General features: G+C 46.9%; 1 protein-coding gene across 13 annotated transcripts in view; it reads right to left on the bottom strand.

Moving 5' to 3' along the window:
- Foxp (forkhead box transcription factor P) overlaps positions 1–27,684 on the bottom strand; it is a 196,597-nt gene that overhangs the window by 134,006 nt on the left and 34,907 nt on the right. For 2 of the 13 annotated variants that reach the window (XM_076385828.1, XM_076385827.1), the window contains exon 2: positions 5,519–5,572. The exons of the other annotated variants lie outside the window; for them this stretch is intronic. The gene's annotated coding sequence lies outside the window, so the exon portion shown is untranslated. The remainder of the gene's footprint in view (positions 1–5,518; positions 5,573–27,684) is intronic. 13 annotated transcript variants of the gene reach the window in all.

Below are 27,684 nucleotides of genomic sequence, written 5' to 3'. Positions count from 1 at the left end.
AAAATGTCAGACGTTGAGGGCCATCGACGGTAATGTATTTTTGATTAAGTGGCCCGAATAATGGTAATAAATAATAAAACGGAACACTTGTTTACAGACGACCGCAACTGAAATTTGATCCTGAGCGCGGGGACAAGTAGCAGAGAGGAAAAATTAAACGCGCCGCTGCCTGCAATCGGACAATAATACAGATATGGTAAATACGATATTGCGAAGAACAGTTTACCGTCTGGGGAATCGCCAAGCGAACGGTATTAACCGATAATTATTTCAAACGCAGCTCGCCGTTCGAACAGAGGACAGAAAGAACAGCGTCCAAAATTCGGTGAATCCAATCCCGTAGATCCCGATTCCAATGTTTGCTCTTTAATGGGGACGATGATGCACGAGTACCTGTCAGGAAACTTCGTCAAGGGAGGAAAGGGTTCGGTTCAACGACCTTGAAACGAAAGAGGGGATGAAAGTAACGCGTGTGCCCACAGCCCAAGGTACGATCTCAAGGGGTTGCGGGAGAAAATTCGGTGACAGTATCTCAATATACCCTGGGGTGATTTTGTAACGCGCGAGAAAAGCGCGGCAGAAGGGATACGGGTTGCATCGCAAAGGACCCGAATCTCGACGTGGTCCCTCCGATTCCTGGCACCTTCCTGAAATAATCCTCGCGGACGATACGCGGCTGGGCGCTAGAGGGTGCAAGAGTCAGGGGCTTCTGCCTGTGCGTACGCGTCGGGAGAGGGTGAAACTTACATATGACAAATTCAACGCGCTCCTTCCTGTCCTTCCTTCCTTCCTGCCGCCACTGACACCTATGGCCCTGGGCCACGCTCGCTATTATTATTTTCATTCCTTCCCGCATGTCTGTCTGTCTGTCTCCTCTGTCTGACTGTCTGGCTGCACCTTCTCACACCATCGAGCCTCACGGACCTCTTTTCGGACGTTTTTTGCCCACCCCGGCCACCTTCTCTACGCCCATCCGCCCACCTCTCGGCCTCTTTCCACGTACGTGCTCTTAGTTTTTTGTACGGGGACACGTGACTGCGGATCCTCAGGACATCGGGGCCGCCCGCCTTTGTGCGAGGGAAAGATTCTTCCTGCTACGGGACAGAGACCGCTGGGCTCGGTCAACCACCTCTGTGACAATTTCCGACGATTTTGAGAAAGAAAATGGGCTATGTTTGATCTCTACGTCGTTCAATACTATTTGTAGCTTTTTCTTTGGTTAGATTGATACAGGATAGAAGAAAGACGAAAGAGATAGCTTTACGAAAGGGTTTGTAGGACAACAAATACAATGAAATTTGCGTCTCCTATGAAGGAAGAGAGATTTTTCTAATATAGGTATTCTAAGAATTCTATGACCGAAATAAATATTAATTTTCAGCAATTGAAGTTTCTGTGTTGCTACGAGGGTGCAACGGAAGAGGACAGAACAGACCTGCACCGAGCGGGGATGCTTAACCCCTTGAGGATTTAATAAGAAGGGTAATAATAGGCAATTTTATTGAACGTCAGTCCGTTTCTTTGATATACCGGCAGGACCGCACGAAGGTATAAGCGCACATTAATTTCCCCGGCAAATAACCAGGATTCATAAGCGAGGGTTGATCGCGTACTCGGCCAGGAGACTGTCGCTACGTGTCCAGAAAATACGGTCTCCCGTCTCCGTGTAAAATAATGCCATCAATATAAAAAAGGCGACCCACCGCGACGCGGTAATAGAAACCGATTTGTCAGGAAGCTTTTACATTTCGACGCAGTGGGTTTCACATCTGATAGCCCGTTTTATCCCGCGGGACCCTGTGTCCCGTGTACTCTTCCCTTCCACCTAGCCCACCGTCGTCGGGCGTCCTCTCTCTATCCCTCTGCCACCCCAACCAGGAGAATCACACACGACCACCCCTTTTCAGCTCCCGTCTCTCACCACGTGAACTCTCGGGACGCCTGGTCCGAGTCCCACCCCTCCATGCTGCCTCTCGCCGGCCGATTCCTCGTCTTCCTCGCTTATAAAGCCGAGTAGATAGGAAATCTTGTAAAATGGCCCAGCGAAAAGACAAATATTACCGGGGGATCACTGACAGTGAGACGCGATTTATTTTGCGGGATTTCGCCTAGATTCCTGCGACGACACCGAGAGGATACCGACCGATAGCCTTTCCTTGTACACGGATTTGCCCTCTGCGCAAGAATCTTTGCATCAGGGGTTCAAGAAATTCCAATCTCTCGGAACTAGCATTCTTTCAGGATCCTAAAGAAGACCAAAAAATATCTACTATGATTTCAACTTTACATTAAACGTTTTAGAAAAAAGCACCAACTGTCTCCTACAAAGATATTTCTCCTTTCACCCTATTTTGGAACTTCACATAAACGAAAGAAAATATTTGATATCCCCAATTGAAAAAGCTGTAATTGCAATCTATAGAACACACGTTCGAGCCGTTTAAATACTTGGAGACCGTCCGATCGCGCAGGGGTGTTCGTGGAAAGGGGCTGCGGAGAATGGCGCAAAAGCTTCGCGGGAAGGAGAAGCAGAAGCAGGAGGGGCGACTGTTAATTGAAAACTACCGAAAAGCACAATTGCAGGAGAATTATTTCTATTCATTAGCCGGGTGGCCGGTCGGTCGGTCGGTTGGTCGGCCGAGCCAGCCGCCGAAAAACTTTTCCTCGTCCAGGCGTTTTTTCCTCCCCTCCGTGGCTGCTCGGCTCCTCGCGGCGCCCCTCCGCCCCCGAGGCCCCTCTATCCGCGCGTGGTGTAATTATGTAACATAAATACAATCCCTCTCGCGACGTAATTTTTGCGGTATAAGCTCAAAAGCCCGTGCCCCACCCCAGGTTGGCGCGCGGCGAACTCTCCTCCCTGGGAAGAGAGAGCTTTTTCAGGAACGCTTTCGCAAATCAATTTATGGCGTAACGCGGACGTTCTCATTGTCCGCGGGTAGTGGCCGACGGTCGCCTCGTGGCTAAACCTTTTGTAACACCGGCAGCCATTGTTGTGACAGAAAATTATATCGTAATGCTTATTTACGATGAAAATTCTGAGCCACCCTTTGTTGCCCCTTGTCAAGTATTAAATGCAAATGGGCTGGTAATGGTGCTTCTTTTCGGAATCGCGGACAGTCCCGGTGAGATTCGATCTCCGAGCTTTCTGGGGGAAAAAAAGAAACCCCCACTCTTTCCCCTTGTCTTTCGAAAATACACGCGGCGACGTGTCCATATAAATTTATCAGGGTTTTGGATACGCCCTCGTCGCATGACATCGTGATATCGATGGAATGGAAGAAGGTCGGCGAAGATGCTTCCGGGAATTCCGGCGGGAGTATTTTCGTCAGTCAATGAATTTACAACCCCTCTTTACCGAGTCTCACCCTTAACCGCTTAACGAGAACTGCTTCACGGCACGTGAGAAAAAAAGCTAACTGGTTCGGTGGATCCCATGGAAGGGGGAGGGCGTGTAAGCGGTCTTGAGGGGTGAATTAACGCGAAATAAGTGCAGAAGAGCTTCAACAGCCGGGGGGTGGGCCAACGATAGACCGAGCAGACAGCTCTCCTGTATACGTGCACGTTCCACGGCCTCTTGGTGTTGGCCCCGTAAGAACGTCGTAAGGGAGAGTGGTCGGAGTCGAATGAGACCATACCTACACACTGGGGTAGGTACGGCGCGGTGGGCGGAAGCGAAAGGGCGGAAAACGACGTAACGCGCATAAAGTAAATTGCCGCGAAATCTGTGCGAGCTTCCAGAACGGCGCGGATAAGCGAAACAAATAAAATAAGAGCGAAAGACGAGCCAGGAGGAGATAACGCGCGGGAAGAGGTGAAAAGGGTACCGAGGGTAATGTGATTTAAGGGCTGGCAAGGTAGTGCATTTCAAACGCCTCCAAGAAACCGACGGTGGTCCCTTTTTATCGAACCTCCCCACAAATTATACTCGACGACTTCAACGATCCTCCCTTGTTTGTACGAACCAAGTAGCACACCTACAAATTAGACAAGTTCTACCTTTCACACGGTAAATAGGTAAGTCAAACTACTTCTTAATCTTATAATCAAATTTACCTATAATAGAACTTGAATTAAAGAAGAGTGAATCTACGCGTGATTCTGCGTCAGTATTCCTGTATTCAGCAGCTTCTCCAAGAGATTATAATACGCGAGTAACACAAGTAACTTCAACAGAGTACATCGCAGAAAAGGGAGTGTTGTTAAATCGCAATGTCCATGGGAGTTTCGTCTAATTTGCGTTCGTGCTCAACCCTATCTCATTCTCTACGCAGGTTCACGGCTATCGCCACAATATTCATAATACGGGCGGGCAAAAGTAATAGGAACAATCGCGGCGTGATGCGGTCTTTTTTACAGAACTGGCCGACGTTTTCCTCTATTCAGTTCGCAAGCCGAGCATGAAAAAGCACACATCGTTCGTTATACTGTATGCACGGTGTAACGCCCTGTTACCCGGCGGGGCTCTCACTCCCTCTCCTCGACCACCCCCATTTCCCGCGGTATCGTCGGCACACGCAGACCATTACAATTTCAGTTACATTTTAATTAGCAGAGAATACTAATGTTTCGCGAGCGGCGGTCGCCGGCAAGTAGCCAATGAGCGGCCAAGTTGACTCCAGCAACTCGACGCCCGTTCCAGGACCTACGCCGCGTTTCGCCTCTGTGTCCCCGCTATTACCGCCGCTCGACAACCCCGTGAAAACCGACGTGCATTTCACACCCCATATTCGCCACTTTATACGTAGCGGCTGGCCCGGCGGAGAAAAAACGAGAGAAAGAAACGAGGGGAGAAGTAACGCGCGCTGTGTTCCTCATTTATGTTATTAGCTACCCACTTTGGCGCCGAGTGTTCTTTCGGGGCGGGGAGGTGGGCGAAGGGTAAAAAAGCAACGCGAGCGGAAATAAACCACGCTGTTACGCGCGCTTTCGGTTTCCTAGCCTCTCGCTTTCCGCAATTAACCCGGTCCCCGCGGGAGCCCACGGGAGCCCGCGAAAAACACAGATTTCGCGAGATTACGCCTGCCGAGGGAGAAACCTTTTCAATTCCGTCGATCGGGATATTTTGTCGTCGATAAGGGGGATCGAGGGAACGTCGCATCGGAGAGATTTCGCAGCGCGAATAGAAAGAGAGAATTAGAGGGAATCCGCAAGAGGAGTCGTGTAACGGCGTGTAATGCCCCCTGAGTCGTAAACTTCCCTCGCTTCTTGGCCGTACGAAATTCCGGAAAGTTTCGTATCGACGGTCGTACAACAAATGCGATTATCGATGTCTCGCATCGTTCATCCCCTAAAACGACGGGGAGTAAAGCGCGCCACCGACCCCACGCGATCGTTCAACCCTCTCTCTTCGTTTCTACAGGGATCTAGTTTGCTTTTGGACCTTGGCCAGAAATAATATCGTGCAGATTAAGTTCGATATAAGATATTGCTAAAAATACGAGGAAAACCGACGCGTCTCGTGAGACAGTTAAGGTAGAGGAAAGTCGTTCGTCGCGTGCAAAAATATCGTTCAACTCACATTAACAAGCCATGTCACTCTGTCTCAGAAGCCTGGGAAGTATACACCACTGACCTGGAAGAAAAACAAGATACGGTTAGCACGAAGGAATAGCAGAAGCGAGTGGTAGAAAGGTGGACTACCAACTGAGCAATAGCTCGATAACCCTTTTTCTATTTCAGATCTAACCTTATTTGGATCAACAAACAGAGGACGACACTAATTACTCATGTCTTATTTACATACGTGAATTGTTCACTAGTTCCAACACAGTTTTTTTAAATTACTTTGACTTTTTAAGTCGGCGAGCACCTGTGACCCCATTTCCCGGGGTCATACAAGTCTATAGAATCCCACAATTTTCTTGAACCTTGAATACAGTAGTTATGTAAAGGCGACTATAATTTGGGGGGTGTAGTTCCATGAAAGTATGCCCCACGCATCTACCCCCAACAAAACAAGAAAACTGCTGACAGTACACTTATAGAGGAAAATAACTCCAAACAACGTCTAATGAAATTGCCCACGACTATATACTCTGACCATTCAACGAAGGATTTACTCCAGGCTGCGAGTAAACTTGAATCGACTCGGTCGAAGACAATGTGGCCGCGATTTAGGGTGGTGGCTGGGCACGTCGAAAGCGATTCAGACGCATCCTTCGGCTGGACGCGAGGCTCGCCAATGAGGCGACGGTGCCGTTAATTAACGAACTCGAAAAGTAACGTACAGAAAGTACAACTCGACGAAGCATCGAGGGATTCCGGGGAGCTGGTCGAGGAGGAAGGGAATGAACGAGCCGAGCGTAGGACGGAAGCGCGCGCGTATAAAGGGTCGGTGTCTGGCCAGACGGGCAGAAATGAAGCAGCAAGGGTTTTGTTTGTCCGGCTGTCCACCCCTTTCCTTCCCCCAGTTCACCCCCGCGGGCTGAAGCCCTGGCTGTATGAACCTCGCGGCCCCCTTCAACCCCTTCTGTTCCACCTCTAACTCCATCCTCTGGCACCCCTTCCTCTCTACCTCCTATCCGTTCACCCCCATTCCATCCCTCCTCCGTCCTGTTACACCCTTCTTACACCATCAACCTCCACCTTCCCCTATTGCCGCGCAACAATGCACGTGTGTACACTGTTTGCCCACATCCTCTCGCATATATCTTCGCGAGCTATAATATTGATTACTTCGAACGAATTTCAGGCTGTGGAGCGGAGAACAACATTTCGGTAACTCCGTCGGCTAACACTCTCCCGCGCTCCAACGTCCCGATGCATTTTACTCCTCGACGGAACGCTCCTTCCAGCTCTGGGCTCGGTAAACCACCCCTGTGTTGGCCTCACCCGCTGCCTTCCGTTCACCGTCGCAATGCAGGCCTCTCGATTTTGATTCCGGCAAATTGACCCTGCTCCTATAGCAATTCGATTTTAGGTGGTTTTCGATCTTGGAGATCGGAGTTGGGGTATAATGCTCGGTTGAAATCCTGTGTGTATCTTTCGAGCGGCGCTACGAGTTCACCGCTACGTGCGTTCCGCTTCAATTTCGCGCGAGGATTGAAACGAAGTTTATCGTTCCGCCACAAACCAGCGGCGAATCACGTCTCTCTCGCGGGCGCAGCCAATTTTCGAGCCTTTTCGCTCGAACTCGCGTATTCTGGCTAATAATTGGCAAATGAAAAATGCAACAATACCGAGGTCCGTTGTAACCCCGACTGGCAATATTCAGCTAAAAGACTCGTCATTCCACTCTAGTAAACGGCCACACGACTTAAATTGCGTCACAGCTCTCCGACCATCTCGCTAACGTTTAATTCCATTCGCGGTCCTTCCACCAACTCTCTTCCACCCCCTAGCCCTGTCCTCTTCCTTCCGTCTGTCCGTCGCTTCTCTCTGATTCGCACCAAGTCCCCGCGTCGCGAATCGAAGTACAAAGAAGCAATAGTAGAAATAACATAATTGCTATTACAATCGCAATTTCATCCAGGACGATGAGACTGCGAGCGTAAAGTGAGCGAGTACGAGACCAGAAGGGGGTGAAGAGGAACGAGGGACAGAGGGCAGAAGAAGAGGCAGTGGTGACTGGCACAGAGAGAGAGCTGAAGTACAAAGTACGTTAATGTCGTGCTCGCGCCCCCCGTACACCCTCAGCGCCGCTCCAAGTGCCACAGACAGTTTGTTGTCGAAGCTTCGGGGATTACACAAATGAGGTTGTTCAACGAGAGAAATGTACATTCCGCGTTACAAAGCCGTTCGAGCCGCGCGCGGAATTAAAAAGAAGGGGGTGAGGGTGCATGACGGAAAGGTGAAAAGTTCCGCCGCGCTATCGCTCGCATCGCGGACAATATTTTCTTTGCTGAAAGCCCGCGCGAGTGGACGCCTAGAATGGATTTCCGGCGAACCGCGTTTAAACCCTTCAAGAACCGATCCTGCTTTTATCGGGACCCTTCCTTCTGTCAATATTGCTCTGTACATGGTTTTACACGCATCTATGGGGAATAGGTCCCGAGCTAGATGACCCTAGAAGAATGGAGGAATTATCGCAAAGTAATTAGGAAGATGAGTATTTTAATCTCAGATCTGTGACTAATTTTACTCTCTAATTTATATTAATAAATTTCAAATTGCAATTAGCGTCTCTTAAAGGCTTTTCAAGGCCTCCACATTACCGTCTGCTTGCAAAACAATCTCAGAGATATTGAGAGAAATCTGGACACCAGCAACCCGGGTCAGAAACTCATAAATTTAACATTCTCAAGATAGAGGGACCCAGGGGAGCAGAATCATCTCTAGGTTCTACAAACATGTGGGTTGAACTGACAGCAACCCCTTCAGCCTTCCTCGAAGAAGCAGAGCGTTACACAACCTTCTCATACTTCCAGAATACTAGATACGCAACAGCGGCTAGTTGGCGCCGATTAATTAGAGCGTACGCGCGTAGTTGATAGTTGAAGGGGACGAGGCGTAGTTGTAGGATGAGAGAAGCCAAAGCAGGAGGCAGTCAGCCCTTGCGCTAAGCATACCGTGGGGGCTAGGAATAGTAATTGTATACGTACTAAGAGAATGGCAAGGTAAACAAAACTATGTAAGATTGCCCCATTAATATACATATCTCCTGGTTCAGTTGGGCCGTGAGAGAGCCGACCGACCCTCCTGCCGTGCTTCCACCGTTGTGCCTGCTCAAGGGGGTGAGTAGTCTTGGCCTTAGACTCTGGGGTTAGGCTCGTTCGAGAGCAAGGAGGGTACACAATGGATATTGAGACCATAATTTACGGCTGATTGTTAGCCCCGCGATCTATGGATTCCACCATCCTGCCCTCCTTCTCTCATCGACCGGCTTCTAACAGCTCGCCCGCCCATGTCGAATCTGTGTTAGGTCTGTAATAAGTACTGAGAGCGAGACAGAGAGAGGGAGGAAGAGAGGGAGGAAGAGAGGGAGGAAGAGAGGGAGCACGTGTGTACAGAGAGCTACGAGTGGAAGGCCGAGGCATTAGAGGAATCTCGCGGAAACGGACGGTACGCGGATACGGAAAGACTTTCGTGCACGTAATGCCTGTTCCACGGCCGAGTTGTACTTCTTCTGCGTGTTAACGGTTGAAGTATCGCCCCAAGTTGAGATTTTACGGCGCTCGAACGATGCAATTTCGTGTCATCGCTCGGGCATCGCTCGTAAATTCCTCAACAGCCTTGATGAAGTTCGAAGTACCATTTTCTGAATAAAATTCAAGGAATACAGAGCGGTGGGGAAAGAGAGAGAGAGAGAGTGGGAGAAGTACGCGCGAAAGCGAGAACATAAGTTTGTTTCGAGCGGTATCGTAATTGGCCAAAACTCGAGTAGAACTGTACCGTAGGAGGTCAGCCACTCTCTGCTTACCCAACCGCTTTCGCAACAAGAACGGCGGTTATAAATTAATTACGAGGGTCAAATTCACAACTGGGTCCCATTCCACGAGACGACTTGGAGGGGGCGAACGTCTTACTAGTTCGCCGCTGGCTCAAGGGACGGAGTAGAGGAGGAGGACGATGTTTGGTCTTCCTTGCAAGGGGCCAACTAACCAGCCGACCGACCAACCTGCCACTTACCAAAGGATAATAACGTAGTAATCCTACCATGAGACACGGATGAAGTCCTTAATAACCCCATAAACCCAAGATATATGTTGCATATCAATATAACCGGGGACAGCTGGCTTAGTTACATTATATTCCCGCAAAGCTCGGGCTAATTAAACGATCGACAACCATAAACGCGGCCAAGGATTGCGCGATTAATTAAAAATTAATTACTTTTCCTAATCGTCGATGCCCGTTATATTATTGATCTTAGGCTCCACTGTGTCATTGCATTCAGTTCATTGGACGTAATAACAGGTTCGTTTGTTTGTCTCGTTATGACTTGCAATAAATTATTCCGCGCATATATTAAATACATATCGCGTTGCTAGCAGCGCGAAAACGTGGAAAGCGGGACGCGCGCGCATTGCAGAATTCCAATTTCGAATTGATCTTCGGTAATTTTCCAAAATTTTCAAAAATGATCGCGAACTTCAATAAAGCCCTAGTAATTAATTTGTGATTATATCGCGAATGCCGGCGAATTCATGTTACGTTGCATAGCGCGATAGGAATGCAACCGAGCTCAACCAGCGCAATACGAAGTGCGTGATTTAGAGAGACGCATAAACGATATTCCGATACCGTTTCATGCGATACTTTCGCGGGGAATCGAATTGTGAGGGGAAAATTGACAAGCGACATCACTCGTGCACGCGTCATGGCCAGGAATTTTTCCAGAACGATTCGCTCGGATGTATTAATTTTCCCGAAACCGTTTTGCTACAACGCCGGGATAGGGCGATCAAATCCTATGCTCTCGAAAACATCGCGCTACAGAACGAATTGCTTCTGCGCTTTTCAGGTCGCTCGCGAATCGGTGAAAGAATGTGTTTATATAAACGTTCCAGCGATAGTTGCACATTTCATAGAAGATCCAAGTCAAAATATACATATGTAGCGATCGCAATTTGAGATTTTATAGAGGATGAAATTATCAAGGAAAAAAATTCTATAAATGTGATTTCGAAAGAGTAATACTTCCTTCAGGGTGCTCAAGACATGGTCGAAAATTGATTTCGAGGGTAAAAATGATCATTTGGCAAGAATGCCACAATAAAATGTCAAGCAGACTTATTTGGTGACAACAGGTTACTTTTCAAAGTAAGTGGACCATTTACTTCGGAGACACCCTATACGCCTGCAATTTATTCGACACCGAACTCGTGCGATATTTTATTCGCACACGTGCGCGAGTGTACACGCACGTTGCAGCTAGTGATATTCCCACAAACGAGAATTGGTCAACACGTATTAAACAGGCTACTATATTGCTACTTTAAATATAGAAACAGAAGACACGAGGCTATCTACGTGGCAGCTATTGGACCCAACGACATCGACATTTTATTCGGTCGACGGTGTTCGCGCCCCCGTGGACAGAGCAAAAAGCGACGATCAACTACGCAGTGGATGCTGTTATGAGCTGTTTTCCTAACCGATGGGAGACAGGTGGCGGTGAAAGTGGACTTTAACAAATGGTCACTGCACGGTAGCATGAGACGTGCCTACTTGAGATGCGGCAGCAGGATCTATGCCTTCCATTTCTCATCGGCGCTCTGCGGGCAAACAATACCCTAAACCAGCTATGTAAGAACTGTCGAGCTGCGGAGAAGGACTCCGAAGCAAGTTGATCAAAGTCAAGGTACTTCCGGAGACCCTTGCCAAAACACTTGACGCCAATAACGGGTACAAGATGCGAGAGAAGGGTCGACTGGATGAAACCGCTACAACTCTGTGTTTATAATAAATGTGACTGCTTTCGAGGTACAGTTTTTTTCAGATTTCGTGATATATTAAGTGCATTGAACAATATAATAGATACTGCAGGGTCAGTGTGACTTCATTGAAAAAATGGAGTACAGCAATTTATCAATTTCTGGAGGCTATTTTTTCATTGTTACTTCAACTGTTTCATAGCTGTGCGAATATTTGATGATAAATGAGCGGGGTCGCGGGGTCTGTATAAAGATAAGTATAAAATATAAATTTCTTGCTAATATTGTTACAGATTTAGGAGTTTCATTTTATATAAGATATTTCTGATACCTATCAGTCTGTTCTATTAAGTCAAATCTATATAAATTATACAGAAATCCTTGACTGAAATTATCACTAAAATTCTTCACTGACAGTCTGAACTTCCGGGTTACTTTTAGAATCATTCCTTGTACTTTCTTCTACCAGAGAATGTTAGACTTCCCTTTTTACATGTACGATTATAATCAAGAAATATGTTCCTGCAACGATTATTTTTCAGTAGTTTAGAATTTACAAGCATATTCGACATAAACTGTCCGAAGGGACCTTGTTAGCTCAATTTGTCTGAACATCCATCTCACGGAAAACTGCCACCCCGTGTTGATGTTCCTCTAAAAGGACGGTTTATGACAGTATGCACGTTGCTGCGAAATATTTTGAGTTACTGTCTGACTAGCTACAGGAACATTCTACTTCCTTTTACATCGACGCTTCACCAATCAGCCCAGAATTAAAATTATATATTCTACATGTCCCTAGATTATAATCCAAAAATTTGAAATCCCTTCTAATTGATAAAATAGAAAAATGGGGGAGTCGTAACTTAAAAGAACAAAGAAGACAGAACACGTGCCCACGTTAGCAGAGAAAGGGAAGAAGCGATCAAGCGGAGCCAGCGGTCAGAGTATTGTCAAGGTATTGTCCTGCCCCGCTTCCAAAATAATCGTCAAGCGGACCTAATGGGGTATAAAGCCCCGATATCAAAATAACTCATCCGTGTCCGGCACGTGGTCAACGCTGCGAGCCTTTCTCTTCGCGCGTTCATAACTGGAGCCCACCCCTGAAAAAGTTAAAAATAGCCGCGTGAAAAAACTCCTTTCACTCGTCTATTGTCCCAGCCGGCAGCGATAGACGAGGAGATGGTGGTGTGCGTTCGTAGGAAAATCTTGAACGTCCGCGATAACGCCTCCACCGGTCGGTTCTTTGTCCACTCGCAAAAACGATAACGCGAGAAATTCGTGACGTCAAGGGATTTCGATGACAACGGTGTTAGCCATGTGCCCACGCGCGGCTTGACTGAGCTTTAACGTGATGTGTAACCAGACCCATAAGAAGGACGAACTATCGATTGGGAAATGTCCAAGAATTACGTGTAAATGTTTCATGCGTTTGTAATCCAGCACAAGCTGCACTATCGACAGAAAGAACATGGTTATAATGTCACAGACGAAATACGCTGTGTCACAATTTACGTGGCGGTCAGTTACAAGGCTCGTATTGTCATTCCTAAATATATTCCTCGTATGATATTAATGTTATTAATAACGCTATCTGTGGAAATAAAGTTTGCATGCGGGAAGAATTGCATGCGAAAAATTCTCCGGAAGTTAATGCGCTTTCGACGCGTGTGTCGACGTCTAGTATCGATGTGCGTGCACTTGGGATCAGTGTTAGCACGTGTGTTGGACGAATCAGAATTGGAGATCGACAGCGACACGTGACAAATAAAACGGTAACCGGTATAGTGGAATCGAAGCGAACCAAGACATTTCTAATACCTGATCAACAGGTTTTCTTTCTACTGAAGAATATTCATAAGGCCTATGAATTCGAATTAGGGATAAAGGTCAATGAAGACAGGAAAAACTTCAGTGGAAGTAAAACTGTATTGTAATTTTTTAGTGCCATTTTAATGCTGAATATTCCTTGTTAGAAGTAAATGCCTTGAAATAGAATGACGAATGCTTTCTGACACTGCACAGGCCTGCATTTTTCATCTTGGAATTTGTAAAAGTAATTGGAGCAAGAATGTACTTTTATTTCAAACCAAACTAGATTTGAATCTTCATTATGTCGTTGGAAAATCTATCAATCCCAAATAAAATTATTCTGTTCTAATCAAGGTGTTGAGTACATATAACACTTTTATCCACACAGTCTATACTTGAATCTGTCCACACAGAAATTAGGAGAATTATCAAGTGATGAACAGACAAGTCACTCGATGCCGATCACCATCGAAATAGAGCTTACATAAGGCTTATCGGGAAGCAAAATTACCCTAAATAGTAACAACGCTGTTCCCGGCGTATCGGACGAACGAAGGATACCAGAGAGTGGCAGTGTAAAAGGTGGCAGGGGGAGAGGGTGAAACGAGTGCAGGGTGGTTTTCACCCTTGCAAGCCGGCAAGTCGAAAGTAGGAACCGCGACTATGGGTGAAGCTAAGTCTGTCCGTGTAATGGGGCATCGGCACGCGATTTCCAACCCCCTTTCACCCCTCCGCGATTCTAACTTTCAACTTCGCCCAGAACCGCCCTCCCCCGAATCCGGCCCCCTCGTCTCTCGCCCCGTCGTGCCTCATCCCCGCGGTACAGGGTGTTGCGCTGTGACTTATCGGCTCTAATTATTCGCCGGGCAAGAAAGCGGGTAGGAGAACCCGACGATCAGACCTGCCACCCTCGTAAAGTAGCTTTTCTCCGACGCATCGTGCACGACTACACGCTCGGCAGCCGCTGTTTGGTCGTACCTCTAGGCGATCGTGAATCGACTACCTAATTCGTTTGCTACAATTTTCTGATGGCTTCTTATGCTGCAATTACGCTACATAAAGTGGGCAAACTTTGAATAGATAGGTGTACTCTGGGCGAAAAGCACGATCGTAATTATAATCTCTTATGGATACAGAATTTCGAGTTGGATAGAGATTGAGTAAAATTGTTCTCTAAGCAAGCGAGTTTCGTTGGACAGGGCAGCACGAGGAATTAATGTTGCAGGCACCGAGCTATGTCACAGGACCTCGCAGACAATGCCAAAGTGCACACAGCAGCTCAAATACGTTCCGCGTGAATTTACAAACAGATATCGACGGAACCCAGGCGAACGACCGAGCCTAAAGATATTTGAGTTGAATAATGGCGTCCTTGCTCTCTGTCAGCATTCACGGATCGAACGTGTCGATCGGATATCGAACGCCTGGAACTTGTCAAGATATTTGCGGTACGGTTTAACGGTGTCGCTTGGAATTAGGCTGTCTGGGCAGCGTGCAACTGCTCTGAACCCGCGGCCACCCTCTCTCTAAACAACGGTCCTCAACGGTCCTCGCTTTGGTGTGATAATTTTTCAATTTGACCTCATACGTTATTGACGTCAGTAGACGTGCACCGACATTAGCAGCCCTTTTGACGAGGAGTCTGAGTGGTCGCGTCGCACAAAACAATGCTAACCCCATGGTATCATTCAGCCCCTCCCCCGACCCCGGCAGCCTCCTACAGCCCGACCCCCTGGCTTTAACCCTACGGGAATAAGGAGAGTCGCAGTGTAAGCAACACACAACACGTTGTGTGCACCCATGTTTTTTACATTAGCCAGACGATACTTGCCCCAGAGTATGAGAGAAGCTCGCCGGCGTGGAATGTCTATGGACGAGCGTCCGTGTATGTTTGCGAAACTTCTATGTGTTGGCTACAAGTTCCCGAGCTCTCTTAGTAACCTTCTGCATTTCCCTGATCCCCTGCGACTCTATTGCGCCGAGGAAGCCACCGTCACAGAAGCAGCGTCCCGCTTTTCCCTCATTTCTGGCCAGCTTCTCCAAATACTAAAACTATCAGCAACCACAATAGATACTTCATGTTAATTAAGGATTCTTTAAGAAACAATCTACAATTCTGACCAATTTTTTTCAACCCTAATATACAACCCATGCTAAGACAAATGACTCTACAAAAATCTTTCAATTACTATCCCTCGTCGAATAAGTAGAGCGACTTCTCTCTAAAGCGGTACACAAGCAGAACGCTGACGCCTCGAAGCGGTCCGTTTGGAACAACTATAGGTTGCCGCTTGCGTTTAATGTATAACGACTGTATATACGTGGAAACGAACGGAGTAGCGATAGAGACGGAGATGAATGGGGTGAAGTGGAGGAGGTCGACGTTGATACGGTGAAGGAGGAGGAAGAGAGGGGTGGAAAGGGGTGGAGGACAAGTAGAGCCTGGGGAGCGAGAACAGGAACAGGGATGGGGCACGTCCGGGTGGTGGCGAGGTTAGAACAACCAGTCGTTTGTCGTACGGACAGATAAACAACGTCGTTATTGTAAATGCATTGGATCAACACGCTGCAGGGCTTCATTGGCGGCTTTTCTTCGCGATACGAGCCAGGGAGAGACTCGACGGTTGTTTACGAGATCGATAGCCCGATCGGGAGGATCGATTTTATCGTATCCCGTCCACCTCCCCAGGCAGAGAGAAACAATCGTTGTAACGTGCGCGTTGTACCGGCCGTTTCTTTCTCTTTTTAGATTTCCTCCCGTATCCAAAGACCCTACACTCTCCGCGCCGCGCACCGCGCGTCGCGGTCTCTGTCGTTTCTCTTTGTCGTTTTCTCCTCTCTCGGCCTCCGTCCGTCTGTCTCTCGCTCGTCGATGGATCCCAGAGAACGTATAGAGAATAACAAGGCGGATCACGTACAAATGCGTCGAATCGGCCACCGTCGTTCCGCGTACAAAATATTTGTTTCAGTATAATATATACTGATTCGTACTCGCGCATATCCCAGTGTTTTTCCATTACACCCACGAGGCGAATACTCCATGCGATCTCTGTAAAACCGAGTCCCGAAGCGGATGGAAAATACTGACGAATCGTTAACGACGGCCTCGGTCCAGGTTATTGGCAAACGTCGATCGCGACTATTATTCAAAACATTACATGGCGTGCCGTAATTAGTGTGATCCATATAGAGAGCTATCGAAGTGTAGGTACTATTATACGCCAGTATTAATCTTTAGACAAATTTGTAAACTTGAAAATTTGAAAATTTAAAAAATTTGAAAATTTGAAAAATTTGAAAATTTGAAAATTTGAAAATTCGAAAATTTAAAAATTTGAAAATTTGAAAATTTAAAAATTTGAAAATTTGAAAAAAAGTGGACGTTACTCTTGAAAAATGTTTCTCTCAAGAGTTTTAAATTGCATCCAGAGCATTCACCGATGAAAAACGTAATCAGTAGAAAAACCGTTGGAACCTGATTTCCACAGGTATAATAAATCAAAGCGCGCCTTGCACGCATTCTTTCCCAACGAGTCACAACTCGGTAGCTAAAGCCATGACACCTTATACGCATACATCGTTTTCCTCTTTTTCCGTTGTAGATTCAGAGATATCGGCAGGCAATTAAGAATTCCCGCTAGGCAAACAGCCAGCCACGATCCTAGAATAATTCTTCCCAGCAGTCATGCAGCAGTCGCGAAAACAGGATGAGCATGGCGCGAAGAAGCGGAACGTTGCTCGACCGATGGTTTCCTCGATTTCTCGACCACATTAGACACTGCTATGACAGACTGTACAGTGACCATGAGAGCCCGACGCCTGCTGTTTGTTCCTCGCTTTATCTCGAACGTAAACACCGCTTGGAATATATAGAAGGTAGCACGAGCAAGGAAGGAGACAGACAAATAGGTCGAGCGTCGTACCTGACTGTATAGAGGAGAAGGACGGAAGGCCCACGCCAGCGACAGCCTGGCCACGCAAAGACCCAGGCTGGAGGAAAAAGGAAAAACGAAAATAGAAGGACGGACGGACGGACACTGGATAAACAAGGGGCAATAGAGATAAACAGAGAATATTGCGAGGAATATGCGCAAACACGAAACTCTCATTCTTCCTCACCCTCTTCTCCTTCTCTCGTTCCCTTTGTTGCTCCCTGCCCTCCCCTTTCCCTTGTTCTCTCACTACTGCCCTCTTCTCACGATGCCCCCGCATTTCGCTTTCGTTTGTACCAACGTGTGTTCTCTTTTCCTGACCTTCGTCGCTCGTTTGGCATCTACTTTTTCAAGCCTCCTCCTCTCTCGCCTCTTTCGTTCGCACTTACCCGCTCCAGCGCGCCTCGCGCGCCGCTCGAAGCTTAATTTATGCCCCGAGATGTTTCGTTAAGGATTTTTAGCCCGATCCCCTTCTTCCCCTGCCGTCGAGGATCGAAAATTAACCACTTAACGCGGAGTTGTGTCATGGCTGCTCTCTGCCCCTTCTCACCAACGTTCTCGCCCTTTAGGAGAGAAATTCATCAGAGCCACCTTCTTCTTGCGAATTCGCTCGACTGTCACCGACGCGACAGAAGAAACGAAAACCTGAGGAGGTCTTAACTTTAGACAATCTCCAGCGGACAAAGGGCAAGCAGGCAAAACGGGGTCAACGGTAACGTTCTTATTTTCGACACGCAGAAGGGATGGCAAGACGCGACCTTTCACTGCGGATGATTGATGTACCATGGGGGCTTTCTTCAATTAGCAGACGCTCTGCTCCGCCGAGCCCCGATTCTTCCGATTCGATTACACGGGCATTCATTACGCCGATGAATTTAAAAAATATACAAACACCATTAGTCATCGGGCTCCCGTTCCCCGAGCGGCGCAAGAATAAATTTCCTCCGACGTCCTCTGTGTTCAAACACCACCCTCGAGCGAAGAGGTCCTCGCGCAATCTCAAACGGTCGTCCCGGAGTGGTTCCGCCGACCGCCGTCGATAATGCTTTCGATATCGCGTGAAAAATCGAGTCTGTCGCGTTTCGATCGCGCCATTCCTCGTGGTCGGTTACGAGCGCGGGATATGAAGGTGTCCGAAAAATTCGTGGCGTCCAGTCGAGTTCTCCGAGTGCCGATATAGGGACGAGACACGAAAGGGGATGAATGCAGACGGGACAGGTAAGGTATTTGACGGTCTATGGGACCGGGGGCACGTCGAGGGCAGACTATATAATTTCCCTTGAGGGAGATCGGGATGGGCGATACGAGGACGGAAGGGGTGGCGAAAAGAGGCGGGGTGGGGGTGGGGGAGTGGTAGGTGAGAGGGAGATCAGCGTGTTTTCCAGGTGGGGAGGTGTGCTGTGCTCATCCGCGAGCCCATCAACGCAACCATCCTCCGACAATCGATTATTATCTTTCCAATTTGCATAGCAACCGAGCTCTTGTTCAAATCTGCACCCCCTGTTTCGACCCCTTTTGGCAACCCCTTGCAAATCCTACTTCGCTGCTGCGACTCCTCGTCCGGTATCGTTTCTGTTACGCCGTTCGCCCTTTTTTTGCCTCTACCATCCCCGAACTCGTTCGATCGTCTTATGGGAAAATAGGACCGGGGTGGTTTTCGGATATTTTCGTGAGCCGCGCGGATTTGCTCGGATATTTTTACGCGAGCTGCGTTCAACCCCAGTGACGAGGTCATGATACATATTTGGTTGCTGAAATTGGGCGAAAATACGCTAATTGTGCTGTTAAACGATTCAGAAGTGTATGTTTCAGTTATATCCGCATATCATGATATGGAATATTAAAAGTGGTTTGCAATTTAATGGACAGAATACTTGTGAAATATTAGTCGAACCTTAAATGCACAGTTCATAACTGGGAAGGATAAGCACTCAAAGAATTTCAGAGAATTTAGATTGTAACATAGCTTAAACTTCATGAATTATGTGTTGGTCTTCTGCGATCAAAGTGGATTAATAAAGTAATACAAAATTAATAGGTACACTCGTGTATTTACTACATTTTCACTTAACACAACATACCTGGAACAAATAATTTAAAAGCATCTACTATTTAGAATCAAGCCCTGAATCCTGTTCCCATTAAAGATACATGAAAGTAGATAGCGTTACTAATAAGCTTCCAGTATTATCGACAAAATTAATAATGAAGTGACCACGTATTTTCGTCACCCCGATACGCGATCGATCGCGGGACATTCCCGTATAAATGACATTCGCAATATATCCGCAGGTATACAGGGAAAAAATTGTAAGCCCAGAAAGCAGCTGACAACTTCGGCTTTCCGGGATCTTTTCTTCCAACGCCCTTGAGGAATGGACGCGTCACGGTGGTGGGTGGCACGAAGAAAGGAGGGTGGAACCCCTCCTTTATAAAATCTTTGACGCGTCGCGCGGCGAGCTACCGGTGTGGCAGTCATTAATAACTTTTAGGTGGCAGATTTTGCGCGTATTAATCCACCATATTATACCGCGAGTCTGCAGCCGTCCTCTGCCATCCGTCGTCCCCTTCTTGCTATCGCCTGCTTGGCTCTCTCGTCCACACCCCCTATATCCGAGAGGGCGACCGGATAGCTGAGTCGACGTCTCCTTAATGAAAAATCTGAATCCCGAGTCCGCCTTTTCTTTCACCAGCTACCACTATTCTCCACGGATTCTCGATCCTCTGCTAATGGTAATGACCGGGTATGGAATCGTGATTCTTCGTTAGAAAAAGAAAAGAAAGAGAACAGCGTTAAATTTCGACCATTTCCATGTGGCCTTATTGCAGCGCTGCGTCTTCTGCGTTTAAATAGAATTTCGATGCAGAGGCGTGACTGACTACACATCGAAGATCTTCGCGAAGTTTAGGTTCTGCTCAATGCTGTACTCTTCTGCTTCTAATGGCCGCCAGACACTCAGTTTACCGTCTTCGCGGTAAACCGGTCGAATGGTAAGTATTTATATCCATCGGGGGCAGGAAACAACTTTGACTTTTCTCATTCCTGTTTGCAAGAAGAACGGCCAACGGCTCGTAATGCGCTCGCGTGGCAAATTAACAAACGCCGGAGGAATGAACCGACTCTATTCCGCCTTCCACAGCTATAGCCATCCTCCAGTTACTCCCCTCAGCTTGTGCGCCAGGGAGACACGTATACACACTCTTTCTCTCATCATAGCGAGAAAGGTATATTGTCGAGCGGCAGCGACGGTAGACTGAGCAAATTTCGTGTACAATTAGAAGGCTTTTGTAGAAGCTAAACTGCTAATAGCCCCCGAGAAGGGGGGCACGCCGTCTCTCACTTCTCCGCTACCCTTAGCTCACCCCTCGTCTCGTCTCTTCACCACTGTGCACCTCATTTCGCGTGACAGTCGTCCTCTTCGTATCCACCCCGCTCCTTCTTCCGCTCCTGCCCACCCCCTCTCTCGTCTTCCACCTTATACTCCGTCCCTTCGTTCCTCAACCCTTTCCCTCGCTCGCGTTAAAGCCTCCCTCGTCTTCCCATGGAACATAGCCGCCAATTCCCTCCTCTTGCGACATTCTACGAGGCACGAGACGACGAGCTGGCTTCTCGACGGTGTCCCGACCTCTCGCTACCAGTTGGATCGAGGTGAGAGAATTTGGGCGGCGGTGGGGGGGCTGGCTCGTGTCGGCAGACTTATTGTGGATTATAAACTAGGATTGTTTTCATTAAACCTCGCGCTACGTGTTCACGGCCCTCCCACGGGCTTCTGCTCGCACCCTTTTTGGCAGCCGAGCGTGTGTACCTTATTGAGTGTCGGAAGAATCTAGTTCCGCCTCGCTCGCGCGTGTATATGCCTCCATTATCCTCTCAACGAGCCTATTTTTTGCCTCAGCGCCAACAACATTGTACCACATTCCCCGCGAGCTTCCGCGTCGCGAAATTAGACGTTTCTCTCTCTCTCTCTGAGGAGATAGCGGATCTCTAATGGCATTCGAAGGTAGTTTTTGCCGCGTTTACGAACTCCTGACACGGCCCAGTTTCCTCTGCTCGTTCTTATCCGCGAATGGGACGGACAAGGAGCGATTGCAGGAAAGAATCTCGTTCCCTCGAGGTGACTCTCGCGATCCTATGCATAGACGAGGCTCATTTTTCTGCCCACGTGCTAGCGTCGCGAGAATACCGCTAGATAAAGCGGGACGATAATGGGACAGAGGCAGAAACAAGAACTGCGCGAGGGAAGGCGTGACGATAACTGGGCTAATGTGCAATAATGAACATGGTTGCTTATCAAATGGCCCTGACGGTTCTCTTCCTGCTGCTTCCTTAACTCACCGCAGTTTCTTTCATGAACCGCGAAATGCGCTCGTAACAGCGGATAATGGTCGCACAGTTGCCGCTCGATTGCTTAACGTTCCATTTTGTGGACTACCGATCCTCAGGCCAGCGTGGCTAACTCTGAACGCTTGAAGCTTACGCACAACAAGCGTCCCTTGCGACGCATATTTTGAACGTCGAGGAAATTAATTAGCACCGGTACTTCCGTTCGTGCGCCGCCGTTCCAGGTCCGGATAGATGCTTTCAGACACCATTAGCGTTGCATACAACGATCGAAGGTATAATTTCCACGCAAAAATAGATCGGTCTTTTAGCGCTCGCGCAGCAGTCTACACCTTGAACGAAATACGTTCGTTATTGGTTCCCTGTGTACGCGGCCCCATGTAAGATCCGCGCCGAAGACGCGTATGTAAGAGTACATATACGTTTATATACGTATATGTACATATACTATGCATATGGAGAGTTCCTCGTGCTAAGAATAGGTAACGTACAGACGGTCAGATATAGCTAGGACTTTGTGCCTATAAGCGAGCAGGTCATTGGCATTAGGGGTTGGAAGGGTGTGCATTTGCACGACGTGTGTACGAGTACACGATTTAGTCCTCCGTGGCCAGTCGCTCGCTTTCCGATACCAGTTCGCGAGCTATCGCCCTGCGTTTTGTATTCCAATTCCGCTGCATGGGGAATCGATGAGAACGACAAAAATCCAGGGTAACGTACATTGTTTTGCCAGCGAAATTCCTAGATGATTGACCGTGGGAAATATCACGGTTAGGAAGACTGATAAAGTGAATCAATGAGTCGATGCACAACTCTGAATATTTCCTTCCTGGTGTGGGAATTTTGAAGGGAGGAGAAACTTTTAGGGAACTGTAGAGATATGATCACTGAAATGGCAAGGGAAATTCATGGTAAGTGTTAGGTTGATGGTATAATTATAGTGGATGGAAAATAAGTGAAGCAACGTTCCCATTCGCCTTCGAGGAAACCCAAGTCCGATTCAACGACCACTACAGATCGGTGTAAAGCTGAGCAACAGATAAACCAAGCCCACTGATACGGGTTTACGATATCAAGCGCGTCGAGTACACGATCGATACGACCATTCGCACAGCACTGGAATTAGAATATGGTTTAGAGGGCGAAACTGCGTGCACGGTGCTAATCGACCGATATTTTATCTCGCTCTTCCTTCTCTTTGTTATTCGATGATTCCAGCGATTTTAATTCCCCCGATTATTAACGCTCGCAGATCAGCCCCATTGGTAATATAAAGCGCGCAAAATAACGCCAGTAAATTATCAAAAATTGCCCGATTGCGGGCAGCCGGGGTCGGTAAAACACGAATTCTCACGCAATTTTGATATGCAGGAGATGAATATTCCGCGGCGCCAAAATCATCGATAATAATCAGAATTTTAAAAGGCGCAATTAATTGATCGTAACGCAGCGCGTCAAAGGTTAATGTTATATGGACGTTACGTTGCGTATTGCAGTCAGCGGAACGGGCAACAACGCGCGGAATTCATCATTATTGGTGCACAGGTATGTAGAATGCCGTGTTGCAGATTAAATATGTGACGCTTGTGCTCGCGCGCGCACACGTGCGCCGCGATAAAACGACGCCACCCGCGGTGATTATATATTATTTTTGTTCATTTATAGCGCGTAAAGAATCACGGAACGATCGCGTTACATCATTAAAAGTGTGATTCCTTTGATCTAAATTCTACATTCCCCCGCGGGTGTTCTCGTCTTAAAACGCGGCTGTGCGCGATGCTTTTATGCCTGGAGAATCACGTTTCAAACAAAATTTCAATTCGACAGGCGTCCCCAACCCTTCGCGAGATAACAATCGTATCCTTTATCATCGATCGCAGGCTACACCGTTTTGCTTACACGGTTCCAAACACTAGACGCGTAAGAATACGTCGCAGACCAAGTTCGTTTTCCTTTCCACCAGCAATTCGCGGAGTGGTATTCGCACGTACGGTAGTTATATCGCTAATTGTGCCACTCGTCATTCCTCGAAGATTTTATCGGACCTGTAAAGTCGCGAGGATACGAGCTGGCCAGCCCAAGAGCGTACGTAATAACAGTAAAACGAGTGTATCGCGTCACCGATCGCCAATGCTGAGGTAAAGTCTCTGCACCGCATGTGGGCGGTCACCTTCACCTAAGTGCAAATCCGAAGATATCGCGCTGAAAGGAAGAGCTCTGCCCGTCGAGGGGGAAGCCGCGCGCGGGAGCATAAAATACCGTGGCCGACTGGGCTGGCCGCGTTATCGAAACACGCAATGCCACGGATTACCAGGAAATATGTGTGCACGGTTCAGATACGCGTTCCTTAGGCCAACCAAGTCTACCGATATATGCTTCGGAGGGACGAGGATGCTCGCAAATTGCTACCGCGTGTTCTGGATAAAACGAGCCTCTTCGGTTTAGATTAAAAAAGGAGGAACAGCCGAGCACAGTAGCTGAAATATATATGTATGTCTCTCTGTTATAGGCTCGAAGTCATTGAGGTATTTATGGCTAGAGAATATATGCTTTTGATATCCCATTTTGGTATTGTCATGTTTAGGAAATATAGAGTACTTGACAAGTGTCAATAATTTTGAGAGGTGATTCTCTATGGCATAATAAGACGAAAATGAAGAATGAAGAAATTGTGTTGGAGAGTTTATTTTCATGCTATTAGTTGTGGAAAATATCGTGTAAATGTCGCGTGCAGGGTGCCTGACTTGGGACTGATTCTACTGCCGGAGTACATTAGCTAGGTCAGGCGTAGTGGTGTCAGTAGAATCAACCAGTAGAATAGGTTACGTCAGACACATTTCACTTACCCTGTAGTAACTTATAACTCACAAATGAGGCCTCAAACGCGATTTCCCCATTCTTCATTTTCGTCTTATTTTACCATGTAGAATCACTTCTTCAATTTTTTTACATCCATTATCGAATATCCTGTACAGCACCTATCCTAGTTTATGGAAGATTCATGAGTAAACGAGGGGAATGCTCGCTAAGTAAAAAGAGACCGATATTACTAAGCATAGAGTAGCATAAGGTAAAATGACGTTAACTGTCTTTCAATGCCGAGGACGATGATCAAGTTGTCAGAATAGCTTTGATACGAAGGATCGTCATTACCATGATACGAACGAGTTCATGAAAGGCTGGCACACGATTAATCATGTATCAACGCGTAACAACACGACGCACGCGTCAAAGCAAAGACCACCGATACGAATGGGCTTCGTTTAAACACCGTTATCGGGCTTAACACCAGTCACTGCTACTTTTTCCACCCCGTTGTGGCGGCCGCGTGCGTGCTTTACGCCGTCAGATGTTGGCCGGCCGCTGCACGCTAGAAAATACGGTTCGTTACGCGAGCGTCCGTTTGCATTCACGTAAGTGCGCATGCAAGTACGAATAAACAATGGCCAATACACCGGCAAGATTGCGTGTCCCGCGAGCCACCGAGCCTGCCACTCGCTCGTGAACCCTACATACGCCACCCTATATCCTTCGATCGCGACTTCAGCAACCCAGAGAAAACTGCTGGTTATCGATGTAGCGCGTATGTCCGCGACTTTCAGGGTTGGTGGGGGTTTTCCTCAAGGAAAGGTGATCGTCTTTGAGTAGGTGATACTCTCTCCTATCTTCTTATTATGTTCTATAATTTTGAATATGAAGGAATGTCGACTTTAGTAATAAAGATAGACTTGATAAATAAAGTCTAAGTTTTAAGAAGTATTTTAGATTTAAGTGAAAGGTATTTGACATTGTTACCAGTTCTATCATCTTCATATCACCGTGAGAAAATCTAAAGTCCGAGAGTCAGATTTTGATTAAGCTATCTCACACTTCCTGTATAGCGTTTCATAACCAGTCATTTGAGAGCGTAAAACAGGTTGCAAAAACGAATATTGGGATCTCTCGGAGAAAAATTCTCCCCCCAGAATCACCACTTAAGAAAATTACTGCGCATTTGATCGCGCGTTCTATGCCTTAATACCGGTACCGCTATCGCGAATCCAGTCGCGATACATTCGTAATTACCTTGTTCACGCTGGAGAATTAATATTGGTTATCTCGACGAGATTGCCGCGCTGCGGGAAAGTGTAATTGGGCGTTAATTGAATCTTAATGCAGCGATAAAGACAGAAGGTACGTCGGTCGAAAAGAAATAATATTAAAATTTCACGCGAGAAGAGTCGAGACGCGGTGTACGGTGCAATTTCGAGGTCGAAGACGCTTGGAAGTTTAGCCAGGGGTCGCGGTCTGCCGAACGCGAAACAAGAATCCCCGTCCTCTCGAGAAGGAGACAGCAGCGGCTTCCTCGACGTCACAATGCGATAGGAAGCAAAGAGTTTCGAGACGTTTCGCAGTTAGTTGCCCTCAGGAGATGAAGGCGTAAGTAGGTAAGAAAGTTATTTCCCGACCGGACACGCTTAACCCTTCCCCAAGGCTGTTTTCCCCCTTGTACAAGGTCTTTGCGTCGGTGGTAGGACGCCAGGCGTCGTGACGACGGCGGTAGAACCCACGGCACCCTTCTTACTGTCACACCTCCGTCACGAATTGTCGTTTGGCATCGTGCCGTACAATGCATCATGCCGCAAACACGCGCGAATGGGGGCACGATTCGAAATAGGGTAAACGTGGTGGCTTTATCTGTATTTCATGTTATATTTGAGGGACTTTCAACGCAGATAACAATCAATGCCAGTCAGGTAAATCGGGAAACAACGGGGTTGAAAATAAACTACCCTCGAGTTCGTAAATAAGAACGTTACTAACAATGGACAAAATGCATAAAACGAATTGTTATCGTATTGCCCCTTTCCGCATTTCAAATTCGATAGAGAACTTCAAACTAGTAATTAAACTGGTTAAGAAGAAGCAGAATCGTTATGAGCGCTTAAAGTAAATCTGCATAAAAAGTAGATATTCTTGTTTCTGCTTAATGCAGTAATACGGAAGTTGCAAGAGACTGTGAGGAGTTGCAGAACATGCAAATGATATAGATCTTACATCAGTACTTTCGCGTTCGAAGTATGCACAAAGAGAATATGAAATTTATACTGGGATTCTACTTTTTTATTGCAACTGAATGCCAGTGCAATGCGCTTCTATGCAAAGACAACAGACAATACGTCAACCTCATTGTTCTCGTAAGTATCACGCCAACGTCACAAATCGTCATCGTTACACCGCGGTAAACTACCGCATCCGAGTGTCATTTACTATTGAAGGCAAGCCAGCTAGTACACGCTAAACTTAGCATTCGCTACACACAATCGTACAAAGGAAATGAAAGGCTTGCTCTGTTTTATACCCAGCAGGGAAACTATAATGCTGACGTCTGTACTAAAAATAATAAATCGAGTGCTGTACTATCTAACTATAGAATTGTTGATTGAAGAACAGCAATTGCAAGACCTTTTACTATTTCAATTATTTAAAGCATTATCTGGATTTCCTTATCTTATTAGCTACAACTATTGAAATCGTTTACTCTTAAAAATTATATTAGACGAGCAATTATGAGATTAGAAAATTAACCCATCATCTGTGAAGCCACACGATGCACCGACACCACTTTGATTATTTCTTGTGTCTTTGCAAAGTGCATCGAACATGATAGAAACGTTGCGTGATGGACAGCGTGCAGTTGACGCAGAAAAGATCGTCAAACCCCACACGAGAGACTACATCAATAGTTTAAGGGAAACATGGTTCATATTGCCGCCTGGACTTTATAAGCAAATAACGCTTATGACTAATGGCCAATCTGTTTACAGGTTTTACTCTTCCTCCTTAGATGTGGGTTATTGTCTACTTAGCATTTCAAATTTTAAATTTCAAATTTTCAAATTTTCAAATTTTCAAATTTTGAAATTTCAAATTTTCAAATTTTCAAATTCTTAAATCTCCAAATTTTCAAATCTTCAAATTTTCGAATTTTCAAATCTGTGTCACAGATAATATATGTAAATTAATTTATTCAACAAAATCGCGCTAATTTCCAGCCAACCCCAAAGTCTGTGAATCTCAGTGGGTCTTCCAACTCGTACAAGACAGTTGGCCCGTGACCCAGCCAGTATCGGTTTCTCCCAGAAGGCAACCTTTGCGAGGGTGCGGAAGCACGTGCGCGTTCTTATCACGGTGCTGCGAGGAGAAATAAAGAAAAAAGAAGAGAGTCGTGCGAGTGCTAGGGCGTACGAAGAGAGAAACGTGAGGTTCAGTGACGTAGCTGGAAAACTGCGAGGGGGGTTGT

Source organism: Calliopsis andreniformis, chromosome 9 (genome assembly GCF_051401765.1).
Source record: "Calliopsis andreniformis isolate RMS-2024a chromosome 9, iyCalAndr_principal, whole genome shotgun sequence".
In the NCBI taxonomy this organism is placed as follows: Eukaryota; Metazoa; Arthropoda; class Insecta; order Hymenoptera; family Andrenidae; genus Calliopsis; species Calliopsis andreniformis.
This window is presented reverse-complemented; position numbering and strand designations above follow the sequence as displayed.